Source organism: Hemiscyllium ocellatum, chromosome 4 (genome assembly GCF_020745735.1).
Source record: "Hemiscyllium ocellatum isolate sHemOce1 chromosome 4, sHemOce1.pat.X.cur, whole genome shotgun sequence".
Lineage (NCBI taxonomy): Eukaryota > Metazoa > Chordata > Chondrichthyes > Orectolobiformes > Hemiscylliidae > Hemiscyllium > Hemiscyllium ocellatum.
In genome coordinates, this window is record NC_083404.1 from 77111044 (window position 1) to 77130667 (window position 19624).

The window sequence follows — 19624 nt, forward strand, 5'->3', positions numbered from 1 at the left end:
ACTCAGGCAAGTCTTGAAGCAGATGAGACAGGATATCACTGAGACCCCAGAAACTAAAGGGTCATGTGATTGACATGTTGCTTGAAGATTGCAAAAATATTAAGTTATTATATGGCAATGATATTATATGTAGTTACCAGTATTGGCAGGATAGCAAGGACAAGCTGTGTGGGAAGTGTGGCCTGTTGCATTCTCCTGCTTGCCAAGATCTTTGTATGTCAGGGGTGCAAAAGGAAATCTTTTTCCAAGTTACAACCAGGGACTATAATAAAGAGTCACCAATAAAAATATGTGTAGCATGCTATAAGCAATAACAGGGAGTGTGCCAGAGACCTCTTTAAAGGCAAGCACACTTAGGGGGTTAGTGGGCAAGATGGACTGAGGTGATAATTCAGAGTGGAAAACCCTTCAGTTGTAATGGAAACAGTTAATATGACACATTGTGTGAATGAAGTCCAACAGGTAGAAGCTTTTGTGATTATTAACATCATATCCTGAAGAAAACTGGTAAACACATACTGAAGTCCAAGTTCAATACAGGGGCTAGTGCAAACACTCTAATTGTCACAGTACTGAAGATTATTTATCTAAATTGTTGACAGCCAGTGATGTAACTTGCAACAGCATGACTGCAAGTAATGGACAGCATGCCTTGCATTGTTACTTACAAATAATATTGACGATAAGTGCAGCTGTGGAACCTCTGCATGTAAATTCCAAGTAATTTATGTGGTGCACACAAGTGGCCCAGAAATAGAAGGATTACCAGTGATGCATGGTTCTCAACACCATTCACAAGATCACCAAGATATCCAATGTAACAGAATAAATTATGTCCAATGTATGATGCAGTAGGAAATTTCAAAGCTAATGCTGTATTGCACCTCAAAGAAGATGCATTGGGGAGGCAGTGATGAAGTGGATATATCACAGGGCTAGCAATCCAGGCACCTGAGGTTCTGAGGACATGGGTGACATATGTTGAAATTTGAATTCATTAAAAATCTGGAATTAAAGAGCAATTCTAATGGCAACCATGTAAGCACTGTCAATTATTGTAAAAACCTATCTGCTTGTCCTATGTAAGCAAATCTGCTGTCCTTACCTGGTCTGGCATGATTTTAGAACCATAGCAATGTAGTTCACTCTTGAGTGCTCACAACCTATTAAGGATGGGTTATAGATACTGGATTTGCTGTGACACTCACATTCCATGAACACAGTTCTAAAAAAGTAAAATATTGTACCAGTCAGATTCTGTGCAGTATAAAATTTCAAAGGTGATGCTGTATGGCACCCTAAAGTAGCTATAATTCGATCAAATGACGATCATAAAAGCCCAGGGTTCAAATATAAATGAAGTTTAAGAGAGAGTGATGCTAATTTTCTTCACATGTCACATTCTTCAATGTGTCACATTCACAGGATAGAATGTAATTATATTATCCATTGTGTACACCAGAACTGAGGCTGTTCTATTAAGAGCATGATAAAGATAGTTGATAGTTGATTATTAGGATTTGTTTGGATACAAAGCTTTCTCTAACAAGATGCCCAGAAAACCTTCCAAAGTAAGAGCAATTGAATCCCAAATTTACAGGGGATAAATTCAGTTCCAAATTAGATGCCAAACATGGGTATTGGTCAGATCACTCGGCAAAAGAATCTCAATAAATCAGTTTTCAGAATACCACTGGAAAATATTATTTCCAGAAACTGGATATATATGTATTGCTGATGATATCACAGGTATGAGAAAAACCAAAGGAGATCATTACTGAAATATACACTCAGTAATGGAACACAAAACTAAGGAGAAGTTATACCAGACTTGAAACTTTCAATCTGGTTTTCTCTTCACAGATGCTACTCGAACTGCTGAGTTTCTCTAGCATTCTCTGTGTTTGGCCTGAAGAATCTTATATGTATAGGTCCAATCTATTTAACTTCTCTTTGTAAGGCAGTCATAGAAATGTACAGCACGGAAACAAACCCTTCAGTCCAACTCGTCCATGCCAACCAGATATCCCAACCTAATCTAGTCCCACCTGCCAGCACCTGGCCTATATCCCTCCAAACCTTTTCAATTCATATACCCATCCAGATGCCTTTTAAATGTTGCAATTGTACTTGCCTCCACCACTTCCTATGGCAACTCATTTCATACACATACCAACTTCAAGTGAAAAGGTTGCCCCATAGGTCTCTTTTATATCTTTCTCTTCTCACTCTAACCTATGCCCTCTAGTTCTGGACTCCTCCACCCCAGGAAAAAGATTTTGTCAATTTATCCTATCCATGCCCCTCATGATTTTATACCTGGTAAGAACTGAGTGAACTTTCCCTTCATCTTTTCCCTTCCTTTCTGCCTTTCAGGTGCCTTTCCTCCTTCTCCCCATTCACCAATCTGTGAAATCATAAAATTCAAAGTAAATCCTTTTTCGTCCAATGATAGGAGCAGCGTCAAAATCCTAAGAAGCTTTAAGCTCATTTGTTTCACTCTGTCTTATGTGAACATTGTGGATAATTTTGACAAATTTCACAAATAGCTTAAGGGAAATAAAGGGTAGATTTCACACTCTGTAAAGTTTATCATAACCAGAAAGTAATTATTCATTTCTAATGTTCTCTGTGGCCCCTGTGCATTGGACTGACTACATGCTGAATCAGTGAATACAATGAGAATACTGAGTGTATTACTAACAAACCTGAGCCACTGTATGCGCTGAGTCAGAGCATACGCTGTCTGATGATCATATGTGTGATTGTACCTACAGGTTTACATTTCAGTGTTGAGGAAACAAGGGCATTTGGAAATAATTAAGCAGTAAATTTACAAAAACATTGCCCAAAGTCAATCAAGTGGAAGTGAAAAATTGGACATTCTTGTACATTCCTCATGTAAGTGTGTGGAAAAGATGCATTGTAGCAACACTACGTCAAAGATATCCCCCAGGTCATGCAATACTTGATCACTTATCCTTCACTGTCACTAGGTTGGGAATGTTGCTGAACAAAGAGACCTTGGAGTGCAGGTTCATAGCTCCTTGAAAGTGGAATCGCAGGTAAGTAGGATAGTGAAGAAGGCGTTTGGTATGCTTTCCTTTATTGTTCAGAGTACTGAGTACAGGAGTGGGAAGGTCATGTTGTGGCTGTACAGGACTTTGGTTCGGCCACTGTTGGAATATTGTGTGCAATTCTGATCTACTTCCTATCGGAAAGATGTTGTGAGACTTGAAAGGATTCAGAAAAGATTTACAAGGATGTTGCCAGGGTTGGAGGATTTGAGTTATAGGGAGAGGTTGAATAGGCTAGGCTGCTTTCCCTGGAGTGTCGGAGGCTGAGGGGTGACCTTATAGAGGTTTATAAAATTATGAGAGGCATGGATCAGATAAATAGACAAAGTTGTGGGAGTCCAGAACTAGAGGGTATAGGTTTAGGGTGAGAGGGGAAAGATATAAAAGAGACCTAAGGGGCAACGTTTTCACTCAGAGGGTGGTATGTATATGGAATGGGCTGCCAGAGGAAGTGGTGGAGGCTTGTACAATTATAGCATTTAAAGGGCATTTGGATGAATAGGAAGGATTTGAAGGAATATGGGCCAGGTGCTCTCAGGTGGGACTAGATTGGATTGGGATATCTGGTCGGCATGGATGAGTTGAACCGAAAGGTCTGTTTACGTGCTGTACATCTCCATGACTCTAAGTAGGCTATCCTTCCCTGAACACCTGCTCTGGCATTCAATATGTTCATCCAACTCAGTACCCTGTTCATCCTTTCTTCCCATATTCTTTAATACGTTTAGTCCTGAGAACTATACTTACACCTTGAAAATCTTCAATGTTTTGACCTCAACAGTTTCCTGTAACAGAGAATTCCATAGGCTCACCACTCAGTGGGTGAAGAAATTTCTCATCTTTGTTCTGAAAGACCAATCCCTTATTCTTAGTCTATGACCCTCTGGATCTGGACTCCTTAACCATCAAGAATCCTTCCTACATCTACCCTAATCCTGTTAGAATTTTATAGGTTTCAATGAGATTCCCTTCATTCTTCTAATTCCTAATGATCAAAGTTCTAATGGACCCTGTCTGTACACATACTTCAATCTTGCCATTCCCAGGAATCAATCTGGCAAACCTTCTTTGCCCTCCTTCAATAGCCAGAACCTTCTTTAAAAGTCTATTTTAGTGAGAAATGTGGCACAGCCAATTCCATTAACAGTCTTCCAAATGAGAAATTACATCAGAGTCTGGTTTCGTTACTGCATTGACTTTTCTCTAGTCTTTGCAGAATCTGGTTGAATGATTAGGTTAAGGCACTAACAAAACTGTAGAGCTACAATAACTGGTGTCATTTCAATTGTTTTCCAATATGTTTCAGAATTCTGCTTTCACATGGGCTTGTTTCTCTGGATCTAAGTGATAATATTGTTTTATAGGAGAGAATTTTCCTGCATTTTATTGCTAAGGTTTATCTCTACTAGCTGGATTGAATGCCATGAGCAGCTTTGTTCAGTCTTGTGTCTGTATCAAAATATGAAGGTATGGTTGTCTAATTTCCTCAATAGTTCAGCATTTGCTAACCAGAGAGTAAGTCCTTTTAATTTGCGAATTGTTTAGGCCTCCCATTGCCTTATCCTCATTGTCATCCTTCACTGACCTTACAAGTTGATGTACCTTTGCTTGCTTACCATCCTCTGGGGGTTGTGTTGCTTGTTGATTCTTTTTTCCCAGTGATATGGGATTTTAATTAAATAATTTACTTTCCTAATCCTTATGGCTTCTTATGTGGACTAATGAACCATGCCTTCAGTGGTGTACCTGAATTGCCAGGAATATTAACACATTGTCTCCTGGATGAAATATTTGAGGCTAAGCATGCTTGTCTGTCCGTCGTGGTCCTTCTGAAGCATTAGAATGATCCAGAACCACTTTCCAAGCTCTTGTGAGTCTTTCCCAGAACACAAATACAGGATTCAAATGGAAAATTCATCTCTCTGTTCTAAAAGCTTTTCTTGAGTATCAGCTCTCCTGTTAGCTCATGTCCATAAACTAATTAAACAAAAAACAAAAAGTATTAGATTCATTAGGTGAATCCTGGTAGTAAACAAAATCATTTCCAGTCCTTTGAATAAAATGGTGATTAGTAACAGCATGTCCTGTTCGTTATTTTGAGGGTTTGGTAGTATATGGTTGAGTTTAACTGTGTTGCAAACAGGTTACTCATCACTTCATGAAGAATGTTAGACATCAAATTGAAACCTTGATCTAATTGGATCACTGTTGGCAAAGTATATTGAGTGAAGGATTGGGTTAACTGGAGTCATGTAGCCATATCCATAACAGTGAGAATGGGGAGACACACTCTTGTAATGGTTCCACATAATCTGCCAACAATTACGAAACAGTTCCCCAAAAAACTGATGTTTTTAACCTCACTTGGCCTTTAATAACTTTTGGAGGAGCTGCTACATTCACATTGCCAAATCATTCCCCAGGAGTAAGTCAACTCTGCCTATAGGTAAACTTCAGGCAACGTGTACAGTTACCATTCCGCATATCCCAGGTCACAGTCCCAGTACACCAGATAGAAAGCTACTCCCTATGTATGTGCTTCCCTCCAATATTATTCTCTAAAATCCTTTCATTCAGTGCACTCTCCAGTAGAAAAATCATGTCCTTTTTCCTCCAATGATGTATGGGTGGCTGCTGTAAACCACATATTAAATAGGTTTACCTTCCTCACTTGACGGATAAGGGGTTGCTTTTCGTTTTGATAAGAAGCTGAGTTCTCAGATATCGTGTTCACCTCCCCTCACTTATGGCAGTGTTTGTCCCTGACCTAACCCTATAGCTGCACTCAGAGCTTACAACTTTGTTTATCATACTTTGATTCAGGACATCTTTTTCTGCATTGACTTTATGTACCTTTGTGTCCCATTGGTTTACATATAACTTTTAGCAATCCACAAAAAGGTAGCGTATATTGTATTAATGGAAATTTAAGTTTTTGGATACCTCTTCTGATGTCAGCACTTTACTTTCTGGCTTGATGAGGCAATTCTGTGACATTTCCAGGCATCATTTTTCATCCTTGGATTATCTACCTTTCTTTCACCCTCACACTTTCAATCTTCTCAGGTTTATTGGAGTGAACAAAAATAGGATTTTGCTTTGTGCATAACTCAGACAACAGCCATTTCAGCTGCCTGTCTCGGTCTTGAAAACATTTGGTTTTCTATGTGCATCTTACTAATGGAACATGTAAATTTTAATTTGCCTAAGGAGAATTATTTTCCCATGCACTCATATTTGGCCTTTACCTTTCCTGTCTACATTCAATTAATTTGCTTCTCCCTCTCAAATTCTACATATCACTTCTTAGGCTATTTTCATGGATTCTGAAACCCCTGCTTGTAAGCCTTGAGTATCTCTGGAGCACAGAGCCTAGCCTTTTTTGCCAACTAATAAACTGTAGAGGCCTGCTGAGAAAGTCTGGCATAAATGTCATGAGCTCCATCAATCAGTGTGCTTTGCATTTGCAATGACCAGTTTTCATCTAGCCAAGTAATTTGTTTAGCTATCTTTTCAAAAGAAATCAAAAATGCCTATCTGTACTTTTCTACAAACTTGGGGAGGGCTTACATAAATTTAAACAGATCCCCACTAAGTCCTGGGTTGGCATCAGATCTTTCCTAATCCGAATTTCCATTGGCATCATGGGCATCTTCTTTTAGTTCCAGCATTTTAAATTGGTATCTGATTTCTCTCTTCTCTTTCTCCTGCTTCTGCCTTTCTTTCTGTTGCAACTCTCTCTTTCTTTTCTATTTTCCTTTGCAATTCTTGTTCCTGCTTCTTAAATGCTCTTTATTTTCCTTTGCTTAATCTAAATTCCCATTTCTCTGAAAAGCTCTTTATTTCAACAAAACATATTTTTCTCTCTCCACAATCCTCACTGTGACTTCATTTGGCCTAACTGAATCATGCCAGTATAATCCTAACTTCTTCTGATTGTCTGGTCCTCTCACTTCAGTCTCCAAGTTTCTAAGCCACTAGATTTGTTTTGTAGCTTTTGATCTAATATTTAACTTCAAGCGCTCTACTACAGTCAGCATGTGTGCAGTGGACAATTCCATTAAAGAATCATAAATTATCCCAAGCTTCCACACAAATTAATTTGCACCACAATTAACAGTTTCAATAGTGTAATGTTCACACTTATACGCAAGAAACCTTCAGTTGTAATTTATCCTTTTTCAATGATTATTACTTCACTTCAATTACATGTTTCTGGCTTTGGATTATTACACTTGACCCTCCAATTATGTATTATGACTAACATTGGAGCAATGCATTGTCATTACTTTTCATTTTCATAACATCAATGGTCATAATTTATTTTTTTTAAATCTAATCAACCTAGTGAAGATGATATCACACATCTGTGGATCAGGTGTAACTTGAATCTGCGCCTCCTAGGAATCCCAAAGTATATTCACGTTTTACATATATGGACAATTATTTTATCTATTTAGATTAAGAATAAAAAAAATCCATCAACTGGGTTTCTTGAAGAAACAACTAAATTATTAATATATTGTAACAGCCAATATTATACAAAGGTACAAAACTGATGAACATACAGCTTGAAACATGAAACTATAAATATTAGTCTCTCTGAGTAACCTAATACACAGACATACACACATGCACAAATACATTAAAGAAAAAAAAAGGACTTCCCTGTCAATTAAAAGATGGGTCAAATAATTATCAATTATTTAATAAAATAAAATATGAAGTATTCCATATGTTTTTTGGTCTGGTGTCCTGGCATAGATAAATGAGTATCACCCGGTATATGTGGTTGTTATTGGAATATCTTCAAAAGCAGTTTGTTCAAAAAATGCTGAGAAAAAAATCTTTCAGAAGCTTCTCAGGAGAATTGCAGCATTAATTTTACAACTCACATACTGGGGTTGAAAGGATTTTCCCAAAAAGATACGAAATCATGAAAGTGCTGGCTTCTCTCTTAACAGGCTTTGTCATAGCTACCTTTTACAAACAAGATCCAAAAACCAAAGTGTTTGACATCTATTAATATAGGCTTCAAATGTCTTCCATGTAGGTCCATAATCTATAATTCTCCAACCATTTATAGATTAATTGTCTCTTCTAGAAAGTAATTTTTCAATAAGTCCAATGTGCCCTTCCTCAAACATTTTGTTAACAAAAAATAAGTCCAGGCATCGTCAATTCTTTCAAATTAATCAATTTTCACAATCTTCTAAACACAAGTCCTCAAAAAAATTAAACAACTTCATAACAGTGCAGTTATCAGATTACATGATGATTGTTTTTCCTCCAATTACACTTAGTTACTATTGTGAGTTCATAATGATGCAACATGGAACTATTCAAATTTTTTGTGTATTAGAGAATTATTACTGAACTGTTGTATTCTGTAATTTAAATTGTCACTTCTTGTTATAAGAATTCAATAATTTTTCTGTATGATTCAAAGGAATGAGAATCCAAATGTATTATTGATTTCATAAGTCTGATTCTATGATATTCTGTGAGCATAGTTTTGAAACTGTCAAAAATTAAGAACACATAATATTTTCCTTTATCGTGCCACCGAGTGAATGCTATTTCTCTATTTTCAGTTTGGGTTGTAATCAGAAACATTCAGCCATGCTGCATCTTCTTTATATGAAATTATTGCTCCAGAGCCTCCTGAATTTATGAAATGTACTGCTATTTTTCATCCCTTAAATAAAAGGATCTCAAATGTAGCTGTCAGCATAAATTTCATGAAAGTTTATTGCTTAAGGAGAAACATTAATTACCATTTGGATACCCTTTAGACAGCTATAAGAACTGTGGAACAGAGCAGTGTGATGGTGAGAGCAATTAAAAATCACAAGACCAGCATGAGAAAACAAAGTGCTGAGAACCTATTGGGTACAGAAGAGGAAGACAAGACCTCTGGTAAAGGTAATGTAAAAATAGCCTTTTACATAAAGAGGAGGAATACTTAATATGTTTTCTGAATTATTGTTTCCCCCCTCTGTCTTTCAATGTTTATTTACAGTCTATACTTTGATGTCTAGCTTCCCTCTCAATTACGACACTCTTGTGCTCACTTATTGTTTAGAGGGGAACATTTTTATGTTGAATTAAACTAAAAATCAGAAAACGCTTATATTATTTGATAGCAGATTGGATTGTTTGAATTAAAAACAACTTGCATGATAATGAGTCTTTATCATTCATAATAAATCCATATTTGGTGAGCCAAGTTTGATACCCATGGGGGTGGCCTCAACCGGGACCTTGGTTCATGTCACACGACATGTGACCCCACTGTACTATACTGTCTCTCTCTCTCACACACACACATGCTCACCCCTTTACACTCACACACATACACACACTCTCTCACAGACACTCATAAGCCCCCCACACACATATTCACACGCGCGCATGCGCGCGTGCGCGCGCGCACACACACACACACACACACACACACACACATAAAAGTTTGTGGGGTGAATTTGTACTTGCAGAATTATATTTTATTTTGCTCAAAACTGCTTAAATCCATGTAAGATTCTATAAACCCCTTTTTTAGATTAGAATCAGTCTGAATATTGGGGCACAGATAGCCTCACACAAGGCACTTACACCTTCAATACATTATCTGAGACAACATGGCACTTATTGTTAAAGTTCACCTGAGAATGTAACTTTTAAAAAGAAGTTTTCGGATTTACATATGAAGGAACCGAAACCAACATGATCATTCTAAAAGGTTCTAACCAACAAGCCAGTTGCATCAACGTGAACTTTTGCTATAAATTGTGTTTCCCACTTTCTTATACTGCACAACCACCTGATGAAGAAGCAGTGCTCTGAAAGCTAGTGCTTCCAAATAAACCTGTTGGACTATAACCCTGGTGTTGTGTGATTTTTAATTTTGTACACTCCAGTCCAACATTGGCACCTCCGAATCATACATATTTATTCAATAACATGATAACCATTTTAAATGTTTTACACTTTTCAATTTGCAATTCCATTTTCCTGGTTTGATTTTGCTGTGAACAACTCATATAATGGTCTTTTTAATAACCAGTGAAGTTCATGTAAAAACACTCGAGATGATTTCACTTCTTTTCTCCATATACTATGAAGCAGGTAGTAAGTCTTTTCTTTTGAACGAATTAATGCCTAACTATAAATAGCACACTGAAGAATATAGTATTGCTTGTATCATATTAAATACTTGTAGCCGTGCTTTGCTGTTTGAAAAATGCACCTCATAATCAGAGGAAATGATTTAACACAGCAGAACTGTAATGGAAATCATTGTGGAATGTCTTTAAGTGGGTATCTCTATAATCTGTGTATATCATCAGGCAGAATACAATGCCATCTGTCATGCTATACTGTAGCTGGAATGTGTTAGTTGACCAAGCAGAATGTATTATTAAGAAGTGGAGAAGCAGTGCCATAGTGTAAATGTGATAGTAATCCATAGCCCCATGATAATTTTCTGGGCACAAAGGTTGAAATCCATGGCAGATAGTAAGATTTGAATACAATTAATATCTGATATTAAATACTAACCTCATGGTGATGATTACGCACTGATTGTCATAAATCCCCATTTGGTAAACTTTATGCCCTTTGGGGAAAGAAATCTGCTTTCCTTGCCTGATGTGACTTATATGTGACTCCAGACTCACAACAACATGGTTGATTTTTAATTGCCCATAGATATTACCTTGAGGGCCAATCTATTAAAATCAACTAGGGATGGCCAACAAGTATAACATTGCTCGAGATTTACGAAAAAGAGTAAATCTCGAGCAATGTCCACAAACAACTGAAATTGTTCAAAAGAAAGACTCACAGTTTACCAGTCCTACTGAGTGATTAGTGAGTTTGTGGTTGAAAGATCATAGGAAACACAGCTGATATTAGATCATGTTTCAGATGATAGGGCTTAGAATGGATTGCTTGTGGTCCAATGGACTGGGATCATTAAACATTAATGCCTACTGACCACTTCATGCCCACAGCAGAGGAAAATATCATGGACGAATACCTGTTTCATTGATATTTTGTCCTCCAAGCAAATTTATAAGCTTATGAGTATCAACGGGATCAAGGGTTATGGGGAGAAAGCGAGAGATTGAGTTTGAGAAACTTATCAGCTATGATTGAATGGCGGAACACACTCGATGGTTGAATGCTGTAATTTCTGTTGCTGTCTTATGGTCTAACTTAAGCCTTAAAAATGTTAAGAAGTTTCTTCCCTCATAATGTATCATCGTATTCTGTAACATAGAGTCATAAGGCTATACAGCACGGAAACAGTCCCTTCGGTCCAACTCATCCATGCCGGCCAGATATCCTAAATAAATCTAGTCCCATTTGCCAGCACTTGGCCCATATCCTTCTAAAACCTTCCTATTCACGTACCCATCCAGATGCCTTTTAAAAGTTGTAACTGTACCAGCCTCCACCACTTTCTTTGGCATTCCCTACACGCACCATCCTCTGTGTGAAAAAGTTGCACCTTAGGTCCCTTTTAAATCTTTCACCTCTCATCCTAAACCTATGCCCTCCAGTTCTGGATTCCCACACCCCAGGGAAAATACCTTGTCTTTTTACCCTATTCATACCCCTCATGACTTTATAGGTCACCCCTCAGCCTCTGATGCTCCAGGGAAAACAGCCCCAAGCCTTTCAGCCTCTCCGTATAGCTCAAACCCTCCAATCCTGGCAACATTCTTGTAAATCCTTGTGGAACCCTTTCAGGTTTCACAACATCCTTCCGAAAGGAGGGAGACCAGGAATTCCACACAAAATTCCAGAAATGGCCTAACCAATGTCCTGTAACATGATATCCCAACTACTGTACTCAATACTCTGACCAATAAAGGAAAGCATACTAAAGCCTACCTCATTATTCTATTTACCTGAGACTCAAGCGGTCACTGAGCACTTGGTCCATTTCCTACTTTTATTTAAAAAGAAATAATTGAAGAAAGGTTCAACTTAGTGATTTAAAAAAAATAGAGATTTTTGGCCTAACGATATCATTGTTTATTTCATCTCGCTCTTGAGATTCACTGTTGTACCAATTCACATTTCCTTAAATGGCAGATTATTTGCATTCTGATGATGTTAGCTGATTGAACTGCAGTTGAGCTAGCGAATATAGGTAAAAGTGGCAACTGTCGTGACCATTCAGAATAAATTACAAAATATAAAGACCTGTTCTGAGTCATTCCAACTTGATGGCTTTTAACTCATCTGTATGTATTCATTGACTTGCATTTCCCAAATGAATTTGCAAGAGTTGAGTGAGTAATAAGCACAGACATTTTTGCATTTAAAGCTTTTTCTGAAAATGTTTTCAAGAAGTCAGTTTGAGACTTTTTAATCATATTCAAGAAATTGCATCCAAAATGGGCTTGAAATTAGACTGACTAGAAGGGCTGATGCCCAAAACATCAATTCTCCTGCTCTTTGGATGCTGCCTGGCCCGCTGCGCTTTTCCAGCAACACATTTTTCAGCTCTGATCTCCAGCATCTGCAGTCCTCACTTTCTCCGACTAGACTATACTTGAAGTATTTGCAATGTACTTACATAATCACAAACATGTGGCAGAATCTTTTCCTCCTCTGGTGTGTGGGACATTGGCAGGCATGAAGGTCAAAAATCATTTTCCCAACTACAGGAGGAAAGTACAATATTGGGATCTCAACATTTTGAAGGCAGGTCAAGTGGGTTAATGGCAAGTTTTGCTCTTGGTGACTAATAGGCACTGGATTCCACCAAAGGGCAAGCTCATAAAGTGCAGCAAAGGAAAAATATAATGTCACCCATATCTCAACAAGAACAGACAGTTTTAAGAAATTAGGTTCTTCTGCTTTGTACATTCAGGCAGAGGGCTGAACTACTTTTCAGAAAGGAAGGGGCAGATTATTTTGATCTGCTATGTTCTGCCTAATCTCACTTAGCAAAGGGAGAAGAAATTTTCAGATGGGGAGGAAGATATTACTCAGGAACAGAGAAGATGTCACATGTACAGCACAATGCCAGGGTGATGATATGATGTGGCAGACAGACTCAGGACAAGCTCATTGGCACCAGATCCCAGGCTGAGTGATGCATCATAATATTTCCAAGACATTGGTTATTAATCTCTGGTGGCTGAGAATCTGAGGTTCCCTCATGGTTATGAACAACTTCATTGGACTGTTCTTCTGAGTTGATGGTTTCATTAAAATTGATGATTTCTTTCAACATTGTGATCTGTGTATGTGCCAATCTGAGAAAATTCAATTCTACTAGACCTGGATGTGTTGTTAATATAAATCCAGGCTTCAGTGTCAATAGGATAGGTGCACTACCTCTATAACACTGTACATTCCATGACCTCTGACATCTGGACAGAAAATCTTGCACGTCATTTCCACATGTAAACTCATATGTATGCTGTACTGGAACCAATGTGTACTTGTAATTTGTCAGAGAATCACACATTTCCCTGACATAGTCTCCAAATGAGGACAATGCCTTGCCAAGAACCATGTCATGCAGACATTGGCAAGACATGCTGCTTGGACAGCAGTTTCTCAAGAATGATGGATTACCAGATATGTTTCAAGCCTTTGATTTTACAAAGAGTGAATGGATCAGATTCTAAAAGATGCCACTACCGACGATGTGACACAATAAATGTATCCATGGGCTGATATCATCCAAAACTAGTCAAGAAAAAAAAGTTACAACACCCATGAATTCACACAATCATTGCAGCAGCTATCAACATAATGAAAATATACTACACATGAATAATGTGAAATTGAATACATACCGAAAAATGTTTTTAAATCTATAAACTGATTAGACATTCATGTCACCTTTGTGTACTTTTATCTCCTCAATTATTCTCCTACGATGTCAAAGTGGAACATTAGGTCGATGTCTGATGTGAGGAAGTCTGATTGTAGTACCCTTTCTTTTACTCACTTGTGGGACAAGGATACTGCCTAGATACCTGGGCCCATTATTGCCTGAGCTCAGGTTCCCTAAAGATGATAGAAACCCATGATACCCTTTGATAGGAAATTCCAGGAGTTTACCCAGCAATGTTGAAGGAATTGGCAATATATTTTCAAGTCAGGATGGTGAGTGATTTGGAGGTGAACGTGAAGTGGTGGTGTCTCGTGTTGACTGAAATAATTTTCATGGTCATTTTCTTGTGGCTTTGACATTTGAGATTCTTTAGCATAGCCTTGACTTGAACTGCTGGAGAACATTTGGTCACTGGGAGAGTGGAGGTGGTGGGCTTCCTTGAAGTGTCATGGGATGAGGTCCCTGGGTACCTGTCTTGTATTTCTTCTCCCTTGTAGTGTGTGTCAGCACCTTGCTGAGTCCTCAAGAAGAATGGGCATCTGGAGAGGCTTTGTCCCCTTCTTGCTTTGCCATTACTATAACCAAGGAGTACATAATGCAGCGATGATGTCAGTGACATGATTAAAGGGGAAAAAAATGGAAGAGTGCAATAGCTCTATCATAGTCTGAAGAACTGCATGTATCGATCAATTTGTAAGTGAAGAGTTCTTGTGAAAAGTTCTGTGAACTCAAGTAACATTACTTTGAAAGATAAAGAGAATTAGATGCTGAGCAAACAACAATACATGATGACAGAAGTGGAAAAGGCAAAAAGAAACATCAACGATATAAACTGAAATAAATCTTATCAAGAAGAATAAAAAAAGTCTAAATATTATCAGAACATTGGGAAAGCTCAATCCTTCTTTTGAACAACGTGTGAAGAGCCACTCTTATGTTCACTTATCAACAATACACTGGAAACATCCTCATTTGATTGCTAAGAAACTCTGATCTCTCCATCTGAGGAGTCTTAATGTTGGCCTTCCCAGGCAAATTCTGTGGCAACCTCTTCATAAGAGATCTAAATTCTTATGTCCAGGGGCTTCTCAATCAATGTTTAAGCACTCCTGCCTATTGTGAGTGGTTTTCTCCTGCAGATTGACAGAAGGATTAAGTGTCAGCCCAAAGAGTACATGATAACTTTATGAAGTTGTAGGCCTTAGACAGCCCCTAACCTACTCCCTAAGTAAATATTTGACATGCAAACTGTCCTACAACTGGTGTAAATTTCCCAGCATTCCCATGTATTCACTTTACATGTTCCAACTGATGCTGAGGTCTACTCAAGCTCCTGCCTCACATCCCTCTCCATTTGCACATTTACATTGCTTGATGCCCATATGTTTGTCCATCTGTATTGATTAGACAGTGCATTTCCTTTGTGGACCACAGCAAGTCATTCATAGTGTTTGTGCACTGGACTCAGGTTCTACTGTGTGTCCCACAGCCAACACTTAGGAAAGCCTTTTTCACCACTGCTTTGATGAGATGGGAGGCGTTCCTTCTGAAATCCCTGAAAAACAGGATCTTTAACCTTTTCCAGAAAATCTAGAGGAAGCCTGAAGTGTTGCTGAACCATAGGACCACTCACTATCTGCTCCAAGATATTAGTCTAGTAGCAGTTGGTTTTCCACAAAGGTGAAAAATAGCAGAATTCCAACAGCATGTGTAATGACAAGCCTCCAATCTTAGCCACACTGATGTGGGTGACTTGCAGGCAATGATTACCTGAGTAGCCTTTCATTATAGCTCAAGATCTTCACCCCCATGAGGCAATAATGGGATATCAGTGAACCTGCGTAGCATTTGACAGCTGCTGAGTGGTCACACATGGCCAGCCATCCAGCACCAAAGGGAAATGTGGCTTACTTTCTGTTCTGCCACTGCAACCTCGCTACTATGAGAAGTTTCCGCCAATAATCTTGTCTATGAATCCATGCAATAGGACAACACAATGGAGCATAATTTTTATTTTACTGGTCAAAACATTTATTTATTTAGTGTAGTAAATGTGCACTTTCTATACTGTAGCTAAATGGGTTTAACAGCAAAAAGAATGCATTTATTAAAGCTGTGCAGTTCTCCTGCTGTGAGTGACCAGATTAAAAACATTGAATAATACTTTTAAAAAGTATTTACAAACGTTAGTGATACGCAATTGTCAGTTTCTTTGCTTTAGTGAGTATGAAAACCTTTTAAGACCTGTCTATTTACTGAAGAAAAAGACGTCAATTTAAAGAGCATTCCCCACCAAGCTCAGTTGACAATATCACATAGAATTGATGTGGAGATGTGACCAGTTTTGCAAGTGGCTTAGGTTACAGGAAAATTTAATCCAAAAACAGAGTAAAAGGTTATGGAAAATTTTGGTATTTTGAGCACAACTCACTCAGGATTGAAACGTTCCTATGTTTTGTGCTGCTTTGGTTGGCTACAATTATGCTAAGATATCAAAAACAAGTCAAAATCCTATTCCAGAGTTTCATACAGTTCAGACAGGGCTGAAATTGGACTCCTTTTCTTGCACAAAATTGATATAGATAAATATTCAACTTTTTTAAAAACAGCCACTCAGTCTTATTTCTCATTATGGTGCTTTGTTATGACTGTTCTTTGCTGCAGAAGAGACCCAATTTAACTCTAGCAAGCCCTGACATGCAGACCAATCTTGCTCCCATTTAAAGATGTGTAGAGGCTGTGGGAACAAGCATAGCTGTAACCTGGGTTTTAGGTTTCTTTAGCTGCACAGATAGTTTTGTAATTTGCATGCTTTGAAACTCTTCTTTGGGTGGAAAATATTGTCATAATTATTTCTAAAGTGGAATTATTATAGTATAGGCATTTAACTGGTTTCTTGTAAGGTTTTGCAATTTCTATGTGTTCTCACAGAGAAAGAGAGAATGAGCTGAAATCAAATTATAATTGCTTTTCCCCTCTTAAACCTGAGCCAGTGATGTATTCTTTGTTTTACCCACTTTTTACTTTTTCATAGCTGTCCGTTAGGGTGCGTCACAAAAGATGACTGTTCTTCGGAAAATGATATCTGGACTCAAAATGTTAACTATGCTTCTTTCTCCATAAATGCTGCAAGATCTGCTGAGTTTCTTCAGCATTCTCATTCTTTGTTTCCCACTGGTTACAGCCTTCCAAGCTGAGGATCACCCATTTATTCTTTCTCTCTGTTTTCTTTCTGTTAACTAGATCAGTACAATCTAGATATGTTATCTCCTATTCTGTGTGTTCTAATCTTCTTCGCTACAGTGAAGCCTTATCAAAAGCCTTTGGAAAATTCAAATACACCTCATCCACTCATTCTCTATAATCTACTCCACTAGCAAAAATTCTAATGTGTTTGTCAAATGTGATTCCCTTTCCATCAATCCATGATGACCCTGTCCATTCAGATAATTATTACCTTAGTACTCATTTATCACAAACCTCCCTAGGGATTCTGACATTTTCCGTCCTGCTTATGTCAGGTCTGTAACTCTCTGTTTTCTCCATCCACCTTAAATTAGTGAACTTACGTTTGCAACCTTCCAATCTGCAGGCACCATTCCAGAATCTGTACTGTTGTGAGAGATGATCACCAATGCAATCACTATCTCGAAATCATCTCTTTCAAAACTCTGGAATATAGATCATTGCATTCCATAAATTTCAGTCCCGTTAACTTCTCAAATACTACTTCTGTTTTGCTAATATTAATTTATTTCAGCTCCTTTTTTTTAATAATCCTTCGCATCTCATTCTTTCTGGGAAATTTCTTATAATAAAATGAACAGACACATGGCAGATGAAATTTAACACAAGTGTGAAGTGATACATTTTTGTGAGGAAGAATAAGAGGCAATATAAACTAAATGGTGCAATTTTAAATGGAGTGCAGGAAGAGAGAGACCTGGGGTTTCTCATACACAAATCTTTGGCAGGACAAGTTGAGAAGGCTGTTAAAAAAGCATATGGGATCCTTGGCTTTATTAACAGAGAAATAGAATACAAAGCACATAGGCATTGAAACTGAGCGCTGTAGTACTGTTTTTCTAACACTATGAAACCATACAAAGAAAATCATAGAAGGTTTTCGTAAAAAAGAAAGCCATTCATCCAGTGAGTCCATGCTAGCTGTCTGCAAGAACAACTCAGTTAATTCTACACTTTCACCTTTTCTCTGAAGAACGGCAGTGGTGGTAGCAGGAATGCTGCTATCTTGAGAGACAATAATTGGATCTCACACCTTAGAACCATTGCCTGTCTCCTGGGATGGTATTTTAAAAATCCTAGTAACCTCTTGGAGTATAGATTATGGGAAATCTCTTTACACACATGTATCACGTGCCACAATGGTAGCCCTCTGAACATCCAGAAAGGCACTCAAATATTAGATGAAGACCAGTGTTACAATGGTAGCTTGAGATACTGGTAGCCAAACATTTTAGCATGCTTGATGGCGATAGCCACCCAGCTCATGCTGGAAAGGATGTGTTCTAAGTTTTGCCCAAAGGCCTGTGCCAATTTTGATTGTTCCTGCACACCCCATTAGTAGTGTTCTACAAACACCATCCAAGCCCTTACTTGATTTGTCTATAATATGTAACCTCACTCCCTGATAAGCTAGACCTGCTGTATCTATGAATTCAGGAGTGGAAAGAATTGGCATAGAAACCAAACCCACTTTTGCATAATTCAGTATGCTGATAACTAGAATAGATTTTTGATCCTCTCATACTTTTTGGGTAACTATTAAGCTGAAGTGAGTCAGAACTCATTGAATTCTCCGACTTTAATTCACTCAGCAAGCTCAAAATGTGGGGAGATATCCAGCAGGGTCTAGCAGTTCTCATGGAGTCAGCTGTTAGGGATTCCATTTGGTCCTGATGTGCAATTCCAGTCTATATACCTCCAACAAATTTCTGACTTTTGGAATATCTAGGCCACTAAATTTGAGTCCTGATTAGTTGAGATTGCTATTAGGTGAATGATGTAAGTGTAGTGAATGAGTAGTAGATGGGGTTAATGGTACAGTTAATAAGATATGACATTTGATAATGTATTTGCTCACCTTATCAATTTGCTTGAGATAGTTAATTTTTAGCATGTATTGCATTCAGGACTTTGGCTTAACACTCATTGAATTGGCCTCTGATGTCAGCTCTTGCCACTGTCTTTCAAGCATTTGCATGGAGAGACCGTGTCAGTCTGATGATGTATGATAGAACATAGTACAGCACAGAACAGGCCTTTCGGTCTATGCAGTTATGCTGAGGATTAAAATAAAATAACCTTACCTACACACCCCTCAATTCACTGCTGTCCATGTGCATGTCCAACAGGTGTTTAAATGTCCCTAATGACTCTGCTTCCACCACCACCACTGGCAATGCATTCCATACATTCACAACTTTCTGCGTAAAGAATCTACCTCTGATGTCTCCTCTACACCTTCCTCCTAATATCTTAAAACTATGACCCCCTAGTCCCAGTAAATCCTGCCCTGGGGAAAAGTCTCTGGCTATTGATTCTATCCACGCCTCTCTTTATCTTGTATACCTTGATCAAGTCACCTCTCTTCTTCCTTCTCTCCAGAGAGAAAGGTCCAAGCTTAGTCAACCTCTCTTTATAAGACAAGCTCTCCAGT

At 38.2% G+C, this 19624-nt stretch overlaps 1 long non-coding RNA gene across 1 annotated transcript in view; it reads left to right on the plus strand.

The window, feature by feature from the left end:
• The window catches only part of LOC132815423 (uncharacterized), an 87229-nt gene extending 78301 nt beyond the window's left edge, over positions 1-8928 (plus strand). The window contains exon 3 of the long non-coding RNA XR_009644651.1: positions 8873-8928. This is a non-coding gene — a long non-coding RNA (uncharacterized LOC132815423). The remainder of the gene's footprint in view (positions 1-8872) is intronic.
• Positions 8929-19624: the final 10696 nt, after the last annotated feature.